General features: G+C 49.1%; 1 long non-coding RNA gene across 2 annotated transcripts in view; it reads left to right on the top strand.

Annotated features, from left to right (window-relative positions):
* The window catches only part of LOC123779550 (uncharacterized), a 31,820-nt gene that overhangs the window by 17,229 nt on the left and 859 nt on the right, over positions 1-13,732 (top strand). For both annotated transcript variants that reach the window (XR_015721296.1, XR_006776215.2), the window contains 3 exons: positions 5,279-5,509; positions 7,639-7,796; positions 8,313-8,463. This is a non-coding gene — a long non-coding RNA (uncharacterized LOC123779550). The remainder of the gene's footprint in view (positions 1-5,278; positions 5,510-7,638; positions 7,797-8,312; positions 8,464-13,732) is intronic.

Raw genomic sequence — 13,732 nt, 5'->3', positions numbered from 1 at the left:
CTCTCCTTCTGACCTCCTTCTCAGGGTTCCCTTCTCATCCACCTACCCCTTAGGTTCCAGTGCTCCTGAAGGCTGTGTGAGAGACCATTTTCTCTCCCCTGGCCAAATACTCACCCCCATCTGTGGTTCTAACCACTGCCTGATGTTGTGATGCACAAAGATAGAGCTTCAGGTCAGCCTCCCCAGGAGCCCCAGATCCCATATCCAACTACCTACCGAGCACCTCCACCTGGATATTCATGGGCTTCTCAACCCAGTATATCCTGGACTCAACGTCCCGCCTCCAACCAATATCGGCCTCTCTTCCTGCTTCCGTTCAAGCCAGAAGCTGGGAGTCATCTGAGACCCTCCATTTCCTTATTTCCCCCTCTCCTTCCTCCTCCGAGGCTGGCCAGTTTTTCCATCACATACATAGGAATATTCGTCCTCTAGTCCATTACAAATGCCGCAGCCCCATCCGGGCTGGCCTCATCCTTTCTTGCCTAGGCTGTTACATTTGCATCTTAACTGCTGTGCCTGCTTCCCGGATCTTACTCTAACCCATCCTCCACGCTGCCTCCAGGGGTCCTCCAGAGCGATTGTGCTAGAACGCAAATCTGGTATCTTTCCCTTGCTTAAAACCCTTTGGTGGTCTCACCTTAAGGATAGGACTAGAGGTCCTCAAGGTAGCATACCATGCTCCCCCACCCTGGACTTGGGACATGCCTCTCCTATCCCTTGCCACACCTACCCTGTGTTCCAGCAGAGTGAATTGCTCTTAGCTTCCAAAGGCTCTAGGCTCTTGCATGCCAGTCTCCTTTGCTGGGAATGCCTTTCCGCTTTGTCAGCACCGCCAGCTCATTCCTGTTTATCCTTCCACACTCAGCTCAACATCACCAATTCTAGAAAACCTCCCTTGGGTCCTCACCCCTCTCTCTACCTCGGTCTGAGCGCAATTATGTCTTGGAGCATATTGGTCAGTAGTGTGGAGGTTAGTCTCCCGGGTTGTGAGCTCCCTGGGGGGCAGGAGCCATTTCTGTTCTCTTTGGGATCTCTGGCCCCGAACACAGTGCTGGCAAAGCAGGCATTTGATCAGTAAGTATCTCATGATGGACTTTTTGATCCTGAGTTCTTCTGTTTATTAGATGTGTGATCTTGGGTGAGTCATCGAACCTCCTGATTATATCTTAGTAGAGATAATAATATGCCCCTCACACGGATTAAATGAGATAAAGCACATTAAAACGCTCTGTCGATTGCATTTCACTGCTTTTCCAATGTAAGGTCTTATTGTTCCCACTTATGCGCTGCTTTGATTCGTAGGCTTTTTCAAAATATATACTCTCTTGATTTCCCCCCACCTCTCGGGTTTTGCTCTGCTCCCCCAAATGCCCTCTGTCTCCTTCCTTTCCACCTCACAGCTTCTTTCTCTCCCGCCTACAAATCTGTTCTCATCTCACCCATTCCCAAAGCCCGTCTTCCTCCAGCCCTCCTCCCTTCACGCCGTGGTCCTTCCTTTCTTCTCCCCGTGGCTGCCAGAGCCCTTCAACGAGCGCTTTCGCTGGCCGCCTCCGGGCTCTCACCGCCCACTGCCTTCTTACCAGGCACCATCTGGATTCCCGGGGCAGCGTCACCGTCGCTGCGCCCTCGGAGGGCTCTTGTGACCTCCTGTTGCCAAATCCCGCGGGCTCGTTTTTCAGACCTCGTCCCACCGGACCTCCGAAGCATCTGGTCCTGCGGATCACCTCCCCCTTGAAACCGCCCCCTCGCCTGCGCCAGGCTGCACTTCCCCAGTTTCTCTTTTGTGTCTCCAACAGCTGCTGGTTCTCCTCCCGTGGTGCCCGCGTTCCTCGAGGCTCTGGCTCCGGCCTCCGGTCCTCTCTCTTCCCTGCCCCGCGATCTCCCCCGATCTCCCCCGCTCCCACGGTTACCGCTGGATCCTCTCCGCCGACGCCTCGGCAGCCTCTGCTTTTCGCACCCAGCTCCTTCTCCGTGCGCACCGGACAGCTTTTGGGGGCACCTGCAATTCAAAGTGTCCCAAATGAAAAGCATCCTTTTACTGCCTTTTCCCGCCCACCTGCTCCTCCTCCTGGTTGTCTTATTTTCTGTTAATGGCCCCATCCTTCTCCCGGTCATCCTAGGTTCCTTGGTTTTTGCTTTCCTCCCACTCGCCAGGCCCCAGATGCTCTTACTGACGTATCTGTGGCTCCCTGCCCCCCCTTTCCCACTTCGAACTCCTCCACCGCTGCAGAAAGCCCTCCATTGCCTCTCCCCAAGCCGTCTTCACGGCATATCACAGGTTTGGCTTTTTTCTTCCTTCCTTCCCTCTCCCTCCCTCCCTCCCTCTCTCTTTCTTTCAACAGATATTTACTGAGCACCTACTATGTGCCAGACCCTGGGAAAACAAAGAATGCCGGGCAGGCCCACTCCCCAGGATACTGAGACCCAGCTGAAGGCTTATTTTAAGAGGCCCACCTTCCAGCCGGCACCCATGATAAGTAAGCAGAAGAGCGCCCACCCTGGGCCTTCCAGCTGGTCTCCTGGCCTCTGTTTTCTCGCTCCATTTCAGTCCATGATACGTGCTGTGCCAGAGGAACATTCCTAAGGTACAGTGACAATTCTGCCAGGCCCCTTCATTAGCTCTCCATTGTCTGCGTTGGTCCTGGGCGTGGCTTTACGGCTTTTCATCTAGCGCCCAGCCTGCTCTTCCAGATGCGCCCCCACGGTCTGTCTCCCCCATAGCCCACCCTCTACGTGGGCTTCTCAGAAAGCGCTCTGCTCCTGCCTCTTGCCTTTCTTTATATAGTCCATCCCCCCATCACCTCTGCCTGTGAAAATCCTAACCATGGGTCTGTTTTCAGCCCTGACTCCAGGAGGCACAACTCTTTCCTCCCATGGTGCTTCACACCCCTTTGTCATCCTCTCAGTGTGCAGACAACCAACGACTCGGTGAGCAAACCCTGTGCTGGAGACACAGAGAGCTACAGCAACATCCAGCCTTCTGGGGTCAGCAAGCAACCCCTCGAGAGCCATCACCAGCAGCAACCAGGCTTCCACAGTGAGGGGCAGACAGCCCAGAGCAGTTAGGGCTCAGCTGCAACTCGAGGAGGAAGAATGCAGATGGGCCTAGAGCTAGGGACCGTCGGTTAGGACTAGCACCGCCGTCGTGGTGAGGAGCAGCTGAGAGTAGACCCAGTGTGTGGCCTCTCTGGTCTGTTGTACGTGGCGTGTAGAGCACACCTCACAGAGTCCTGGGCATTCTACAGCTCATGTGCCACCAATGCCTTCCTGAGTGCTCCAGGTCACGTGGGACCACTATCACCTTTCAACTCCCACGACGTGTTATTTTTACACCTGCGGTGGCAGTTGGTGTGTTCTGCCTTGGAGATCTGCTTATTTGTTTATTTTGTCTTATCCACCTTGTTAGACTTCTCAGGACGGGGACCACAAGCCCTGTGGCATGAGGAAAGGAGATTAATGAACTATTTGCAGACTTTAACACAGAAACATTTTTTCTTCCATTGTGGTATAAAGCACAAGGATATTCTATTCTTGGTACTTCCGGGCTGACTCCCAGTGTGATTTACACACACACACACGTGCACACACCCACGTTCTCAAGAAATACTGCTGATTGTTGAATCCAGCCCTTGAAGGGATTATCTACGGTCCCTTCCATAATATTTCAGTTTAAGATGCAATTCCAAACCACATGGAAATACGAACCACAAAAATCAAACCAAAATTAAAAAAAAAAAATCAAGCATTAGGTTCCTGACACATAAGAACTCCTAGGTCAGTGTCTGACGCACAGTAGACGTGTTGAATAGAAGTTAATGGTATGCCACGTGCACAGAACAGCCAACACCGTAATGTGTTCTGGAAGAGACCGGTTAGGTGCTGTTTTCTGTAGCTAGATGTTACTAGGGGTAACAGGCAGGAAAGGTCTGGCCATCTGGCCAGGTGGGCCGGTCCTCCTGGTGTTGGGCTGCCAGATGGGCATTCTTGGACTTAGCAGATAATGACTGTAGTCTCCCCACATTATGCCGAAATGCCACAGGCAGCCAGCGAATGCTTCCCTTCCCCTTGGGGGCGAAGGAAATCTTGCAGTTTTTCTGGGCATTTCTGTGATAATCTCTCACGCAGGGTCAGTATTTTGCAGGAGTCAAGAGCACGGGTTTGGAGATCTTTCTCTTTTAGAGATACAGACTGAGCTATTAACAGATAAAATGACATGAGGGCCAATGTCTGCTTCGAAATAACCCAACAAAGGAGGATGCGTGAGCGCAGAGCGGCAACAGGGGTCCCGTGTTGATGATCGTTGTGACCTGGCCTCGGGTATGCGGCTGTCCACGGCACTAGCTCGTGCTGCTTTTTTGTATGTTGGAAATGTTCCATAATAAAAATCTGGTTTTGTTGTTTAAAAGTACAGATTTTATAGTGTGACAGACCTGGGTTCAAATCCCCTCTCTGCTCTTTTTTGGCTGGCTCATCTTGTCATTTAATTCTTCCCAGCCCACTTTCCATGTTTCTAAAAGGTTACTAAGAATAAATCCTGGTTCAAAAATGAGTTGCAAGTACACAAAGCCCTTAGGGCAAAGCCTGGGACGATGCTGGCGATCAGTAACGCCACTAGGGGTTTGCTTGAGCCTAACTGGGCTGGTGATACCAACTCTTAGAGACATTCGTGGCTGGTGGCAGATGGTGGGCCTGCCGTCTTGACCGCACAGTGCCTGCCATAGCTTCGCTACTTGACCTGGGGATCTGGGGATCAAATGATCAGCTTCAGATCCTTTACTAAAACTCCTGAAGGGCATTTCTTTTACTGTTTTTTAAATTTTGAAATTGGCAAGGAGAGGAGGGAAGAGGCAGTGGTAAGGTCCGGTGATGCCAATTTCCTTGGCTGTAAACGTTCTGAGTTCACAGCTCTCTTGTCAGTGTGAGGGGGGCAGACCAGGAAAGCGGACCCCTGAAGTACAATGTCAAGGGCATGGGGGGATCTCTTTTGCAGATCCCGGCTCCTGTTTTCTATCCTTGACTTTCAGCCATTAGCAGGCAGCCGGCATTTCCCAGGCTGTCCTAGGACTCGTGGTTCTGTCTACCTGCGCACATTTCGGGCTCGGGCTGACAAAGCGGCCCCGTCGATTTTTATAGATGAGCGTGTGTTGGAATAAGGAGAGTGAGATCACAAGGAATTCATTAGCATCCCGGATTCTTCCTCATCTTCTCTCTCTGCCTCTCCCCTACCCAGACACCCCCCCCCGTCCCTACCCCCCAGCAATGTCTTTTTTCCCCTTAGAGTCGCCGCGTGAATCTGTCAAAGCCAGGCCAGAAGCTTGCCTTTTCTAAAGACACAGTGTTCAGCCCTCGCCAGATGGGAACCTGTCAGCGCAGCAGGCAGATAATTATCCTTTCGGCGGTGGGAGGCCTTCCCGTGAATGGAAACTCAGACACTTGCTACAGCTGTGGCCCCACAGCCAATCAGGGAGGACGTCCGTCCGTGCACATCAAGCAAGTGAGATTTACCTGGGTCAGTCGGCAGGATGGGTTGGGCAATGGAGGTGGCGGGAGTGGGGTGTAGGGCCGATTAGGGCTCCCTTCCCCACAAAGCGGGGACGACCCTGCCGGACCCACGTCTGAGATCTCTCCTCAGAGGCCAGTGCAAGCCAGCCCGTCCTTTTGGCCTAAACCCAACTTGGCCGCCTCCTCTCTGAGTATCCGGACCTCAAGGCCAGAACTTAGGATGGACTGATTTCTCCTCATTTAGTGGAGGAAAACTCCCAATAAGCAGGTGGCCAGTGATGGGGCATGCTGCCAAGAAAGGTAATGAACTCCCCGTTACCAGAGGTATTCAAGCAGATGCTAGCTGTCTGCCTTCCAGGAATATTGCAGAGGGAGATGGCCTGACATGGTGGGAGTTCAGCTCCTATGCCCTCTGTCAAAGGTTCAAAATAGCCAAACTAAAACCAATGAAACACTGAAGCTGAAAATAAGAAAAATGTATTGTGCGCACCCCAAAAAGGCAGTTTGCAAACCGGGAGCACTCGAACCGGAACATGGAATGAGGCTCTGGAGTATATTGCTATCAAGCAGCTTATTATAGTGACAAAGCAGTGACTGTATTCTTCACACTGATTGGTGACAATACTACGATTTTCAGTGGTTCCCTCCTATCGGCCTGGGAAACAGTTCAAGTTTGCTTATCATTTCCAGAGGCACAAGGAAGAAATAATCCAGGTCAAGTTAGCCTTGCAAAATAAGCTAAATTAAGCTTTGTCTGTGTGACTGAACTGGTTCTGTCTGCTCAGGGAACCTTCCAGACTGATCTCTGTCTACCCTTGATTTTAACACGTGCCAAAGCCTTCTTACCTCTGTAGGTTCTCATGGGGACAAGAGCATGAATTTGGAGTTGGCATAAGTCCAGGGTTCAAGTTGTGGCTCCGCAGTTAGTTGAATGGATATGGGCAAGTCGCTTAATGCCTTTATTTAAAATAAATGATATAGCATATTTTATTTTTCTGATAACGGATGATCATTGTTAAAAAATCAATTTATTATGGACACTTTCCATCACAATACACATTTTTTTTTAAAGATTGTACTTATTTGAGAGAGAGAGAGAGTTTGAGCAGGGGGAGGGGCAGAGGGAGAGGGAGAAGCAGACTCTTGGCTGAGCAGGGAGCCTGCGGGCTCCATCCCAGGACCTCGAGATCATGACTGGAGCCAAAGCCAGACGCTTAACCAGCTGAGCCACCCAGGTACCCCCACGATATATGTAGTTTTAACTTACCCTTTTTAATAGCTATATGATCAACTCCCTTAAACCAGAGCTTCCTAATCTGTAAAATGGAATAATAATGAAATCATGGGAATGATTCAAAGGTCAAATAAGGAAATGGACATAAAGTGCTTAGCAGTAGTTTGGCACCTAAAGCACGTTGATGACAGATCATTATTTGAAACCCAATGCCGTCCAACAGAAATACATTGTCGGTCTCATAGGTAATGTAAAATTTTCTAGTAGCCACATTAAGGGAGTGAAATTAATTTTAATTATTTATCTAATCCAGCAGATCCAAAATACTGTAATTTCAACAAGTCATCAATATGGAAATCATGTTTTTAAAGATTTTATTTATTTATTTGACAGGGAACACAAGCAGGGGGAGTGGGAGAGGGAGAAGCAGGCTTCCCGCTGAGCAGGGAGCCTGACTCGGGGCTCGATCCCAGGACCCCGGGACCACGACCCGAGCCGAAGGCAGACGTTTAACGACTGAGCCACCCAAGCATCCCAGTATCAAAATTATTAATGAGATATATTTACAATCTTTTTTTCCGGTATTAAATTTTTAAAATCCAGAGTGTATGTTCCACTTCCAGCACCTCCCAGTTGGGACCAGCTCTGGTTTAAGTGCTCAGCGGTCACAGGTAGCTGGTGGCTACGTGGCTACCAGACCGAAGAGTGCAGCGGGAAATCTTCCACCTCGGTTCTCCTGCGAGCTGCTGTAACTCTGAGAGTTTTAGTCTTATCAGTTTAAGCCATACATGCGGATTGGGCTCTCTCGTCCGTCCTCCGTTCCGTGCGATCTCGTCTTTCTCACAGACTCTGCCCTACATACCATAGATGTAACTAGCTCTGATTTTCTGTATTTCCCACAGCTCTTGCTTGGCGGGGCTCAGGGTAAGGTGCCCAAGAAGCATGTTTGGATGGATATCCTTGGGAATCCAACCATGAATAAAGGTCATGGGCTTCCTTCGTATCTTCTGGTTGAAATGCCTGTGAGATGCTTAGTCCTGCCGGACCACAAAACACACTCGTAAGTTCAGCCTTAAGTAAAGTCCTTGCCATAGAACGGGGGTGGGGTGGGGGGGTGGGTGGAGGGGGGGGTGAAGTGTTCTGGTCAGAGGCAGTTAGGGCCTGGGAAAACCATTAGGTGCTCGGATATCGTTTATCCTTACAGTGAGGTGCCAGTTTCCGATGAGGAAGCAGAAGGCAAGCTGAGGACAAAGCACAAGCTAACACCCCGCAACCTCCCCCAGCCCCCCACTCCTGGGTGGGATATGTGCACTATTCCCCAGGAAACTCCCAACGCTCTTAATGTTAATGCTTGGCTAGAGGGAAAAACAAAATTAGCCTGATAATAACCAGGCCTCCAGTACCCTGAAGGTCTTCTTCAGCAGATGAAAGTCCTTTGGGACACCCCCCTTTTTCCTTACCTCTCCCAACCCCAGAGTAAAAAATCAGCCATTTCTCACAGTCCCGCTGCAGCTTCTCTTCCTGCTCAACGGGTCCTGTCCCCGTGCTTTCATAAAATCACCTTTTTGCACCAAAGACGTCTCAAGGATTCTTTCTTGGCCGTGGGCTCCGGACCTCGCCTGCCTTCCGAACCTACATCAGCTTCCAGCCTGGCAACGTGGAAGCACTAGAAACTCCAGTGATCGCTGAGATATGGAGACAATGGCTTTGCAAACTAAGATCAATCGGTAAGAAGCACGGTTATCCTTGTACTGGGCTCAGCATTCTGCTTGAGCTGGGGCTTGGGGGGGGGACAGCCAGCAGCGTGGGCAGAACAGCGCTTTGTTTCACGGGGGTGTATGAAGTACAGTGGCCGGGAAGCCTGTGCCCATTCAGGTTCCTGTCATTGCTACTTGTCCAATCTGTACAGTTGCCTGAAAAGCAGGAACTCAGATGGAAGTAACAGAAACCATCAGACCCAAGGAGCAGAACGGGGCAGAAAGCCTAGAGAAGGCCCCGTGGACGCTGCTCTGCTCCTCTGAGGTCTGAAAGGCAGTTCCCTCCTCAAAGGGCCATTTTGGTAAATCATCCCTGACAAAGGAAGGGAGAAATTCCTTTGTAGCCTTTCGGTGCTTGATTCTAATCCGCCCTGGGCCGTGATCCCACCCCACCCACTCCCCTAGAGTGTTTATATTGCAGAAAGTGATTTTCCCCAGAAACTGAGAACCCGAATTACTTACGAAGACCAGGCCAGGAAGGAATTCGTTCCAGAAATGCTCCCAGTGCCTCTGGCGCTTTGCTCTGCGTTTCTTCATTTTGTGTCCTTTCTTTGTGCTGGGGGCTGACGATGAGTCATCTACTTGGGTGCCGAGCACAGCAAGTTAATTTGTGCTTTTTTGCCAAATAACCAGAAACCGACAGACCCAGCCCTAGGGCCTGCAAAGAGTGAGAAATGCTTCCGCGTCTAAAGATCCATTGTCCTGTTTCTGGAAGCTGCCAGAACATCAACCTTCTCCCCTGAAGGAGAGGAAGCTGGTGAAGGGAGAAATGAGGATTCAAAATTTGGGTCTTCTGGCCCAGGGATTAGAGGTCCCCTCCTTAACCAGGCATGGAGGTTATCCCACCCTTCCCGGGGTCTGTTAGCCTGCAGCCCACCCAAACGCACGGCCTGCGAGGGAGCCACAACTGGACTCGTCTTGGCTTTATGTGCCTTTGAAAGAAAATGAAGGCTTTTCACCTTTTTTCTTTCCATCAAAATAGCTGTGAGAGGGTTTTCTCAGGTGAGGAAAAGAAGAGTTTCTGTTTGAGTTAAGAGGCATGTCTCTCCTACATTCACCCTTTCTACAAACATGCAAAATGCCTATTGAGTGCCAGACCTCAATGTAGGTGCTTTATTAGTTTAATGTTTTTTTAAAAATTCTGATATCGTTAAAATACAGTGTTATATTGCTTTCAGGTGTACAATATATAGTGATTCAACAATTCTGTACATCACGATAAGTGTACTCTTAGTCCCCATCACCTATTGAACCCATCCGCCGTCCTCCTCCCCTCTGATAACCATCAATTTGTTCTCTATTGTTAAGAGTCTGTTTTTTGGGTTGTCTCTTTTTTTCTTTGTTCTTTTGTTTCGTTCCTTAAATTCCACATATGCGTGACATCGTGTATCAGTTGTCTTTTATGGCTTATTTCACTTAGCATTATATCCTCTAGATCCATCCATATTGTTGCAAATGGCCAGATTTCATTCTTTTTATGGCTGAGTAATATTCCATTGCATATATATACCACATCTTCTTTATCCACTCATCTATCTGTGAACACTTGGGCTGCTTCCATAATCTTGGCTATTGTAAATAATGCTGCAATAAGCAGGGCGTGCATATCTTTTGGAATTAGTGTTTTCGTATTCTTTGGGTAAATACCCAGTAGTGGAATTACTGAATCCTAGGGTAGTTCTATTTTTAATTTTTTGAGGAACCTCCATACTGTTTTCCATACTGACTACACCAGTTCGCATTCTCGCCAACAGTGCTCAAGGATTCCTTTTTCTCTACATCCTTGCCAACATTTGTAGTTTCTTATATTTTTTATTTTAACCATTTTGACAGGTATGAGATGATTTTGATTTCTATTTCCCTGATGATGAGTGATGCTGAGCACCTTCTTATGTGTCTGTTGGCCTCTGGATGTCTTCTTTAGAGAAATGTCTGTTCATGTCTTTTGCCCATTTTTTAAATTGGATTATTTGTTTTTTTGTGTGTTGAGTTGTACAAGTTCTTTATATATTTTGGATACTAACCCTGTTTCAGATGTATCATTTGCAAATATCTTCTCCCATTCAGTAGGTTGTCTTTTTGCTTTGTTGATTGTTTCCTTTGCTGTGCAGAAACTTTTTATTTTGATGTAGTCCCGATAGTTTGTTTTTGCTTTTGTTTCCCTTTCCTTAGGAGACATATCTAGAAAAATGTTGCTATGGGAAACATTACTGCCTGTGCTCTCTTCTAGGACTTTTATGGTTTCAGGCCTTACATTTAGGTCTTTAATCCATTTCGAGTTTAATTTTTGTGTATGGTGTAAGAAAGAGGTCCAGTATCATTCTTCTGCCTGGTAGCTGTCCAACTTTCCCAACACCATTTGTTGAAGAGACTGTCTTTTTCCCGTTTCCTATTCTTGCCTCCTTTGTTGAAGATTAATTGACCATATAATCGCGGGTTTATTTCTGGGCTCTCCGTTCTGTTCCACTGATCTTCGTGTCTGTTTTTGTGCCAGTACCATGCTGTTTTGATTACTGCCACTTTGTAGTAGATCTTGATCTCTGGGAGTGTGATACCTCCAGTTTATTTAGTGTAATCTGTTTTTAATTTAGTTTTAAAGGGAACTAGAAAAATAAACTCAGTGCCTCAGCTGGTCTCTGACAAAACAGTCAGCCTTGGGTATTGGAACCTTCAAAATTAATCACTGAGGGAGGTTTTCAGGGGTTGATTTCTACAGGCTGAATTCTGCAATATCCCTTTCTCATATTCCTTTTTTTCCACCTAAAGAACATGAAACTAAGTTAGTGTTTTGAAGATAAATATAGAAAGCTAAGAACGAAGAGCGATGAGAAGTTTCAGTGCCTGTTTTGGTCAGAGTCACGAGAGCTACCCCGTTGAAGGGATGTTTGTCAACGTCTGTCCCCATCCTAGGGTAAGTGGGAGGCTTTCTGAGAGGAAGAGGCTGCCTGCTGAGCAGGTCACCCGGCAGAGCGCCTCCTTCTGGTGGCAGAGCACCATACCCAAACATCCCAAACATAAAGGCCGCAGAAAGTGCCAGTTAATCTGCCCACCGCTGCCCCCCTCCCCGGCACTGGGGATAATAAGTTGTGCTGTGGTTAGTAATTAACAAGTAAAATGTAATAAGTGAAAAAGAAGCAAGGTCTTCAGTGCTATGTTTTTCTCCAAGTGCTGGAATGTTTAACCCTCACAAGGCCTGATGAGGCAGGTGCTATTTTCTTTCTTTCTTTTTTTTTTTAAGATTTACTTATTTGAGAGAGAGAGACAGCACAGGCGCACAAGTGGGGGGAGGGGCGGGGGGAGAGAGAGAGAGAGAGAGAATCTCAAGCAGACTCCCGCTGAGCAGAGAGCCCGACAGTGAGGCTCGATCTCAGGACCCTGAGATCATGACCTAAGCTGGAATCAAGAGTCGGACGCTTGACCGACTGAGCCACCCCCTGCCAGGTGCTACTATTTTCACCGCTTGCATTTAACTAATGCCGTAAGCGAGTCCGCACACGGAGTCATTGTGTAAGGTCACAGAGGTGGCATGTGGCGTCACCAGCATTCAACTCGGGCTGGGTGGCATCAGAGCCCTCGTGCTCCCCCCCCCCCAACAGGTGCTAGCTCTGAGAACCAGCAGCCTGGGCTCTCCCGCTTTCTGTGTGGTTGTGGGCATGTTGCTCCCGGCCTTCATGGGCTTCCACGGCCTTCCCGGCCTTCACGGGCCTCGTTTTTCCCTCTGTAAAATGAAGGGATTGGGGACGTGGACAAAGCCATTCTTGTAACCTGGGCTCTTACAGACAAGAAAACATCAGGTAACAGTCTCTACGATGTGTGGCCCAGAGGATGGGAGGAGCAGCCCAAGAGGGTTCATTTCTAGAAGGCTAACACCTAGTGAACTGGGGGTCGGTCACTCCCTCTGTGGGGCCTCAGAGATTTAAAACTTCCCCTTGAAACCGAGGCAGTGTTGCCTCTTCCAACCCAATGCTACTTCCTGGCTGGACAGGACCTTCCCAGCGTCCATGGAGGCCGGGATCCACGGGGCCTTTGATAGAGGGCGGGTCCAGATGCCCAGGGTAGGAGGGCGGGCAAGCCCTGGCTGCAGGAACCAAAGCTAAGGAACCCCACCAAAGGCCAAGTGACCTCTAGTGACCTTTGCCAAGTTTTAGTCACCTTGCCTGAGTGACCTAGCTGGTGACCTTGAGCACATTCTCTCATGTGCTTTGCACCTCGATGGCTTCCTTTAGGGTAGGGCTAACAACAGCCCTGCCTCATAGGCGATGATCCAGATACATCTCGTAACACATCGCCTGGAACGTAGTCGGCACTTAGTAAATGTGAGCGGCTACCTGCCCCCCTTGTCGTCTCAGAGGAGAGAAGTTAATAGATCAGGGCTTTTGTAAGGAAGTTTTGCTAATGCCCAGTTTTGTTAGTTTTGATTCCTCCTTCACCATGAGGAGAGCTGAGTGCTTATCTCTGGAGGCAGAAGGAGGAGCAAAGTCAGCTGGGGAGATTTTGCTCAGTCCCTAGAGGCCTTGGGGGAGAAGAGCCCCAAGGAACAGGGAGGGGTGTGGGCAGCTCTAGAGAGGAGACAGGGTGGGCTCTGGGGTGGGCTGCCCTTTAGGCCTTGAGGTGAGGCTCGCTTATTTATTTATTTATTTATTTATTTATTTAAAAAGATTTTATTTATTTATTTGACAGAGAGAGAGACAACACAGGCAGGGGGAGTGGGAGAGGAAGAAGCAGGCTCCCAGCGAAGGAGCCTGACGTGGGGCTGGATCCCAGGACTCCGGGATCACGCCCTGAGCCCAAGGCAGACGCTTAAGGACTGAACCACCCAGGCGCCCCAGAGGAGAGGCTCTTGAAATGACTTACTGTTCCTCGGGAGAGGGGACTCCAGGCAAAGCGCTCCCCATTAGGCACGTGATTGACCACATCTGAGTTGGCTAAGAGCCGCCTATCCGTGAATTCAAAATGGGATCTAAACTGAGGGGACTGTAGGATGGGTCAGTGGACGAGAGATGGGGTTTGTTACTTCTGGAGGATTTTCAACCTTTCCTCATCTGGACGGGGGGAGCCTTCTATTAGCCTTTTGGACCCTCGATCTGATCGCATGGTGGTGAGTCAATTTCTGAAGAAAAAACTTTGAAGAGGACAGGCTGAAGCTGGAAGGGAGCGTTGGCTTGTATGACTGGGAGCGTATGATGAAATATTATTGGCCTGTCTTCAGATATTTCCTTCTCAGTGCCTTTAACTTTGT

This window comes from Ursus americanus, chromosome 23 (genome assembly GCF_024610735.1).
Source record: "Ursus americanus isolate L20-20 chromosome 23, mUrsAme1.1.p, whole genome shotgun sequence".
Taxonomy (NCBI): Eukaryota; Metazoa; Chordata; class Mammalia; order Carnivora; family Ursidae; genus Ursus; species Ursus americanus.
This window is presented reverse-complemented; position numbering and strand designations above follow the sequence as displayed.